Source organism: Achroia grisella, unplaced genomic scaffold (genome assembly GCF_030625045.1).
Source record: "Achroia grisella isolate CSIRO2021 unplaced genomic scaffold, CSIRO_AGI_Agris_v1 utg515, whole genome shotgun sequence".
NCBI classification, from domain to species: Eukaryota; Metazoa; Arthropoda; class Insecta; order Lepidoptera; family Pyralidae; genus Achroia; species Achroia grisella.
This window is the reverse complement of record NW_026712908.1, coordinates 3909519-3917499: the sequence shown is the minus strand read 5'-3', so window position 1 is coordinate 3917499 and position 7981 is coordinate 3909519. Positions and strand designations below refer to the sequence as shown.

The 7981-nt window shown below is 32.5% G+C and overlaps 1 non-coding gene across 1 annotated transcript; it reads left to right on the top strand.

The window, feature by feature from the left end:
* Positions 1-1963: 1963 nt before the first annotated feature.
* Trnal-aag (transfer RNA leucine (anticodon AAG)) lies at positions 1964-2045 on the top strand. The gene has a single exon. It is a non-coding gene; the product is annotated as a tRNA-Leu (tRNA).
* Positions 2046-7981: the final 5936 nt, after the last annotated feature.

Sequence of the window (7981 nt, the reverse complement as noted above, 5' to 3'; positions counted from 1 at the left end):
TAATTAATAAGACGAATAAGACTACGTGTTCAGCACTCTTCAGCCGTTACGTTATTTCAGCTCCTACAAGACTGAAAGAAAGTCTATAACATAAATATAAGATTTTTTTTAAAATAGCCCTACTATCACTCGTATCAAATTACGAATTAACTAAAAAAATAGTTAAAAATGGTAACGTTGTACTTAGAAAAATACTAAGAATGTGGTTAGACAGCGATATTTGTCTGCTCTTAATAATTATTTACTTCCACCGTCATGTCCAGAACGTTTGTTACAGCATCGTAATAGTCGGAGCTCTAAAACATTATCATGGTAAATATCTCGTTTATATAATGTCTACAATTTAAAAAAGTTATACAAAATGTATAATAAAAAAACGAAATATCAATTAACTTAAAAAGTCGTTGGGCTGCAGTAACCCTAAATACAAAGTAAGGACCGACCCACGGCTATTTGTCGGTAATACGTATGAAGCCTTTCCCTTAAGTGTGACGAAGGTTGGCCATTCAGTAATCTCCGGTTACCAGCTAAATATGGGTCTGAACCCGGACTCAGCGAAAATAGTCTTCGCCTGAGTTTGTGAACTGTTCCACGAACCTTTTCTTTAACAATTAAAAAGTTTTTGGCACTCCGATAGAATCACAGACTAGGTAGATACAGAGGTAATAGCATGCTCTTACAGCGATATGATACTATTTACTAAATTTTTTTTATTGTTATTAATTTTTAATTTAGATCTATAGTTTGCAATCGCAAATAGCCATATAATTGCATTTAAAAATAAAATTATAAAATTCAAATTTGGAACGTCACGCATGGAACATCGATGTTATTTTGTTTAACTTTAGATACATTTTTGCACTTCTCGAACATTCCGTGGCGTCACTATTAAATTCTGTGTACAATATATACAAACCATTTTTTATTTCAATAATACAACAAATTAAACATTGCAATATTCCTCCAGCAAACATCTATATGTAGATGTTGATGGATATATCCATACTCACATACTTTCGCGTTTATTGTATTTATTATGTTAGTATTAGATTACAGAGTATAGTTATTACATTGCACTGAATAAATTTTTTTCTTTCTTTCTTTCTTTCTTTATAATGTACTAATATTATAAACGCGAAAGTATGTCAGTATGGATTGATAGATGGATGTTTATTACTCTTTGACTTAAAAACTACTGAACGAATTTTAATGAAACTTTACTAGTAATATAATACACCAGAATAATACATATTTCATGCGAGTGAAATTTACTTACAGTGTTAGGTGTATATACGACCTCCTCACCGATTAAGTTTTATTACGAGTAATAGTCGTCAAATATAGATTGACATTGTTGTAAAAAAAAATACTATGAGAAAAGACAATACAAATTCTTCTGCTGCAAATGTACATATTATTTATTATTTAACACATAATCTCAACACAAAAGAAACCCACCACATCATACAGCGTTGAAAAAATTATAAACAACATGCGTATACATCACTACATACTATAGTATAAAACAAAGTCGCTGTCTATCCGTCCCTATAAAACTACGCAACGGATTTTGAAGCGATTTTTTTAAAATAGAAAGAGTGTTTCAAGAGGAATGCTTATATGTATAATACATATACCATCGGTGAAGACGTAGGAGTAACTAGTATCTATATAAATCACAAAAAGTAATGTATGTTAACGCATAAATTAAAAATTACCACATACATTTTTTTTGTTTGTAATTGTCAGATAGTTTTGATAATTATGAACATAACTTTCTATGAAAGAAATTTTTCGTAAAAAAGTCTCTAACTATAAAATTACCGTGAAGGAAACATTTGGTTTCATTTCTTCATAAGCATATCCGTACCATACCGAAACCAAGACGGGTATATAATGAAATATATTTAAATAAAATAGATTACAGCGATTCACTACAGCTATTTCAGATATCCCAATATCTGGTAGCGTGGCCGAGCGGTCTAAGGCGCTGGTTTAAGGCACCAGTCTCTTCGGAGGCGTGGGTTCGAATCCCACCGCTGCCAATATTTTTACTACACATCGGTTATTCAAATACAGTTCTATAAACCTTTACTATTATATTTTGTAAAACACTTTTAATTTATCGAGATTATTAAATAAATTATTGAATAATCCTAACAAATGTTAGGATACTTGATACGGCACAATTAATTCAAGAAGGTAAGAAAGATAGAAGGAAAGAGGGAGGGTAGAGGAAGACCAAGGCACAGCTACATCAAGCAAATTAAGGACAGAATTGGAGTTATGACGTATCGAGGTTTAAAGAGTATGACGGTTGATCGTTGTAAAGTGGCATGAGCTCCACCGACAAGAGTATCGCTCTTAAATTATGAATGAATGAATGAATTAAATAAATTATAGTAAAGAAATAATTTCACGTTATATTAATAGAATAGAATAATAGAAAATCATTTATTCAAATAAAGTTAATTTAAGCAATTTTGAATAATCATAAAAAAAAAATTATTTACCACTCGTTCGGAAAGCTGTCTCATCACAAGAAGAACGAGCAAGAAACATGTGTGTTGTTTTAAATAATCCTTGTAAGTTTACATTTACAAGTCGAAACGTGTGAATAAAAACTACCAACCAGCACTAATTTCTTAGGGTCAAATATAAATATACAATAAGATTAAGTCAGTGGTAGTGATAAGAGCAGACCAGTCCCTACAAGCAGCACTCGTTCACGAGTATGATGGATGAGCCAGCCATTACTGTGCTCGACCATGTTTTAGGGAGCCCAATGACCCGGCCCACCACACCACCACATGTCTGGACATTTTAATGAGCATTACTACTCATTCCACTCGACCACGTCATATCTACTTAAAATTACTATATGATAGTTAAATGAAATGAAAATGAAAATGGTTATCGCAATTTGAACTGATATCTAATCTAATGATAGTCAATATTGTGGGAGAGTAACGTGGCAGATTGCCAGCGAATCTATACGTTATTACGTAATATGATGTCGCATTTGAATACAATCATCGAACCAAGAGCAGATTGTACCAGAGACTATATATAGCACAGATACAAATGCTCGGACCAACAGAATCATCGACTCATTATGTCCCTTATATATATTGACATAGAGAAATAATAATGATCTCAGGACAATTCACACAGCGCCATCTAATGCCAAGTTTATGTTATGGGTTGTTGCTGGCAGCTTGTCTACCATTCTTTTTATAAAAACTTTATATTTTTGATATCTTTTTTTTATGTCACTTTTGACTATTTGTCGCTCACAGCGAGCAATAAAATTCAATAATTTAATTGCGGGCTGTGAGCCCTTTTGAGAAAAATACACATTTTTTTACTGTTATTTGATTTTTAATTAAAATAGTAGTTCTGTTCTCACTCCAGTTACATGGGTGGTAGTCATAACTAATACAAATACATACATTTTTTTCATAAATATCTGCATATTATATACAGAAAACATCCATAATACAACATACAAACAATGATACTCATGAATACAAATATTTGTGCCGTACGAGGAATCGAACCCGCGACCATCCAAAGTAACGCGGTCTGCTAAACCGCTAGATCACAGAGGTCGTTAAAATAATAAGAATAGAATGTATATTCCTTTTTGCAAGCACAGATTATTAATATAGTTAAATAATGGAATCTTACTTAATCCAAATAAACTAATATATACACTTTTAAACAGTCATAGAATATTTTTTTATTCTTCCGTCCACTCGGAAAATAGAGTCATCACAAGAAGAATGAGACTGAATCTTGCGCGTTGCTCATTTAGATAAATGTTGTTCAGCATTGCATATTTAAGATTTTGTGAATACAAACTACCAAATAAAATATTGATAAAAGTAAATAAATATAGTTATTTCAGTAACAACACAAATCAGTCAGTTATCATGTCATAATTTTAATTCCATTATCAACGTTCGCATTAGCATCGTTCTTTAAAAAAATCATAAAACACGCCTTTATCGGACATATTATTATTATCATATACTAGCTACTTGCCCCGGCTACGCACGGGTGCACATATATTATACATATATATAGTAAACCATCCTCTTGAATCACTCTATCTATTAAAAAAACCGCTTCAAAATCCGTTGCGTAGTTTTAAAGATTTAAGCATACATAGGGACTGACAGACAGCGACAGCGACTTTGTTTTTACTATGTAATGATAATGATATATACATGGATATATATATATATATATTATAAATACCTTATAGACTAACATAGATATGAAATAATATTTTAAAACTAATATATTGATATTGTCTATGTGGTCATGGCGACGACAATCTACCACGGTAGCGTCGATACACCACCACACCTTCGGCCAGTAGTCCTCCTTCATGAAGGTGAGCATGTTGGGACGCATGTGTATGGTGGGCCTAGACATGTCGTGATATCAGATACACATGTTGACTTTTAACATGAAATAGTAATAAATTCTTGCTGGCAGTTTTCCATTTTACTGTTTAAAAAAGGTCGAGATTTTTTTTAGTCTATTTTATCTACTGCTATGTAAAGATCACTCATCATCATCATCATCACTTTACAAAATTAGAACACGTCTATCTTGGAATTGTGAATGAAAACATCGATTGTGAAATAAAACGATTATTAATTAATCTACTTATTTCACTATTTAAATCGATTATACAAATCGATTACATGTGGTGTAATAGTCGATATTTTATATAAACGATTGTAATAATAATAGTAATAACCCTAGACGAATCACGCAGCGTAATATAGTCCCAAGCTAAACAGAGCCTGTGTTATTGGTACTTAACAACTGATACAAATACATTTTTTTTTAAATACACAATATACGTAGAAAACAATAATCATATTCATGAATAGAATGTTTGTACCGTATGAATCGAACTCATGGCCATCCAAAGCAAGCCGGTGCCTAACCCGCTAGACTATATACTCTATTATGTTTTACTTTAGTCTACTATGACTCCGTTCGATGCCTATAGACGGTCTTGGAGTAATTAACGAGTCCATATTGCAAATACGTATACTGAACTAAGTTCAGTTTGGCGCATTCTTTACCAATGTCTGTGATGTTTTGAGTTTTTTCTATAGATGTTATTACCAAAATCCTTATGGTAAAGACTCGAGCGAACATGGGCTGTGGAACTTGCATTCCAAGCATTCCAGAGCTGCAGTGATAATGGAATACTATTATTTTTTAATTCAAATTCCCTACATTCATTAAATGTTTTGTTACATACATTATGTGTTTTGTAATATATACCATTTTTGGGTTATAGTAATAACGGAATACTATTATAAGATTTTATAATCCAAATTTCCTATATTTATTAAAGTGTTTTGTCATGTTATAATATGTGTTTGAGTTTTTATATATGAATGAACGACTAATGAATTATTGTAAGTTCATTACTTGCATTGTATGTAATACATACACAAATAATAACAATTGTTCCACTTGTTTAAATAGATATATACGTCCAAATTACAAGTTCGTTATTTGTAATTATGTAATATTGATTATATATATTTTATGAAATGATAAATTGTTTAAACTCTCTAAAAACTGAAATCTAGTATAAAATGAAATCGTTTCCGATATCTGTTCTCTTAGATCTTTTGAACTATGCAGCGGATTTTGCAGTTTTTAACATGCAGCTGGAGTCACAACGCGAGTTTTAAGACGATTGTGATCCGGGTCCCTCCAACATACTGTCTACGGTACTGTAGGAAGAAATATGTTAGTCTATAAGGTATTTATAATATAGGCTATTGATAGCCTAAATTAATAATAATAATAATATAAATTCAGGATAATTCACACAGCGCCATCTAGTCCCAAGTTAAGTTAGCTAAAGCATGTGTTATGGGTACTAGATAACTAATACAAATACATAGATGTTTTTCTCCTAAACACATATTTTACATAGAAGATATCCAGACCGATACAAACAATTATACTCATGAATACAAATGTTTGTGGGGCGCGAGGAATCGAACCCGTGATCATCAGAAGTAAAGCGGTGTATACGTGTGTATATACAAGATTACAATTATGATTCCAAACAATACATATGATTCCAATGTTTACTCCAATATTCCATAAAGTAGTATCCACAATACATTTTCTAACCTCAAAATCCTCATAATAACCAGTTCCAACCGGTTGTAACACAATAGAAACCAATTGCGCGCGCAATTCGCATCACGTCGTTCACGTTCGTACAGAAATTAGGGCATTCCGATGCTAAGCTAAATTCCGGAAATAGGGAACATTCGAACCGTTTCGAATTGGTTTTCGGTGCGCCTCGTTGCTTTATAAAGCTGTTTACGCGCTCGAATTGTATTTAAACTATTTGGAATGATAGTAAATTGGCCATACATACAGTCGGCTGGTATTAGTTGGCATATAAATGTTCTGTGCTGATTATTTAGCTACTTTGCTAGCACTGGTTTTGCGAAACTCCAATTCATTTTTAGCTAATCTACCTGATCGCGCGGAGAAAACTGTCTTTGCGAACCCGAATGATATATACCTATACATCGATACTTTTTTTTGTAAATACTCTATGTAAGATACATAGAAAACAGACAGATATAAACAATCACTCTAATAAATATATATGTTCGCACCGTACGAGATCGATCCCACGACTACTAAAAGTAAAGCGATATGTTAAACTGAGCATCAAGATTTTTATAAATCCATTAGCTTTTGCCCGCGGCTTCGCTCGCGTTAATTTGTCTCCTTAGGGGTGGAATTTATCAAAATTCTTTCTTAGGGGATGCCTGCGTCATAACTTCTACCTGCATGCCAAATTTCAGCCCGATCCGTCGAGTGGTTTGGGCAGTGCGTGTGATAGGTTACTATGTCAGTCACCTTTGAGTTATATACCATATATGTATATATAGATAAACTTTTTTGACACAACTTTTATGTTAGAGCTCTAAATCGAAATTTAGTCGCATTGAATCATGCACTTGTTGCTTACAATTCCACAGTATTTTTAAATCGCAGTATCTCTAATATTAAAAGATAGACGTTAAGTTATTGCCAATAGCAATTCTATGAACGGAATAACTATAGTTTTATACGGGAAAATTTAAAATAGGATCCACTTCTTCAGTTCGGTCCCCCGCGGCGACGTCTTACGTAGTAACGACGTGGCATCACTAAGGTACGAAACTGTCTGAACGCAGACATTATTTAGGTCTAAAACTGTCCTAGGTTATTGTTATTACAGCTGACAGATGACTTGACAGCTGTGAGCTGACTAGCTGTAATATTAACCCAGGATAGTTTATACAGCGCCATCTAGTCCCAAGCTAAGCAGAGCTTGTGTTACACAATTTTTTTTTAAATACATCTTACTAATATTATAAACGCGTAAGTTTGTGAGTATGGATGGATGGATGTTTATTACTCTTTCAGATAAAGACTACTGAACTGATTTTGATGAAAGTTTACATTAAATATACTCAGCAGATGTAGGTATATTAAATATAACATATTCACTTATATACACTCAATATAATGTCCTCTATAAAACTGTATTACATCACTTATCTCTATTGTGAATAATTTCTACAGCGTATAAGGATTTATTTGGTATTTTTTTCAGACGTTAGATTTTATTATCGAGTACAGATACTCATACGGATATGTTACGTTTCTGAGTGAATTATCCCCAACGTTTTTGAAATATTCTATCGCCTACATTCATCAGTAAAAGAGTTTTTGTAATCATTCTTATACGATGAGACCACCTTTTGTAATCTTTTTTTTTTTAATACTAGTGGTCGAAATTCGACTGTAATTAATTTAACATTCAGTAAAACTATAGACAAATGATATTAACCTAATCTCAATTCGACCATAGAATTTAACAATAAACATATAAGAGTATACATGCGAGTGTGTGTCAAACACC